This window comes from Crocuta crocuta, unplaced genomic scaffold (assembly GCF_008692635.1).
Source record: "Crocuta crocuta isolate KB4526 unplaced genomic scaffold, BGI_CrCroc_1.0 scaffold1310, whole genome shotgun sequence".
In the NCBI taxonomy this organism is placed as follows: domain Eukaryota; kingdom Metazoa; phylum Chordata; class Mammalia; order Carnivora; family Hyaenidae; genus Crocuta; species Crocuta crocuta.
The window spans coordinates 531,247-531,643 of NW_027528861.1; positions in this window are offsets into that span (position 1 = coordinate 531,247).

Below are 397 nucleotides of genomic sequence, written 5' to 3' on the forward strand. Positions count from 1 at the left end.
GTGGAAGAAGAAAGAACTATAATGACATTTGGAGTTGAGGTCGCCAGGGGCTAGCTGAGAGCTGTGGACAGGCAAAAGGCACAGATTTCCATTGCCTGGAACCACCCTTGGTGAGAAAAAGTAATGCAATTTTTATTTAGTTATTTTGTTTTGTTTCTTGTTTGGAAACAAAAGCACCCAACTGTCAGTTTAATAGTCATTGGAAAACAGTTGAATTAATTGCAGATTTTCAAATGGATATGAATTTGTGGCTATTGATGCATGCTTTTTATTATTTCTGGAAGCATACTATCAAGGAACTATCAGGCCATAGCTAATCAGCAGGCAGATACATTGTGTGTTGCTGTTTTCATAAAGAAACAATACAATTGAGTGGAAAGAACAGTGGACTCAAAAG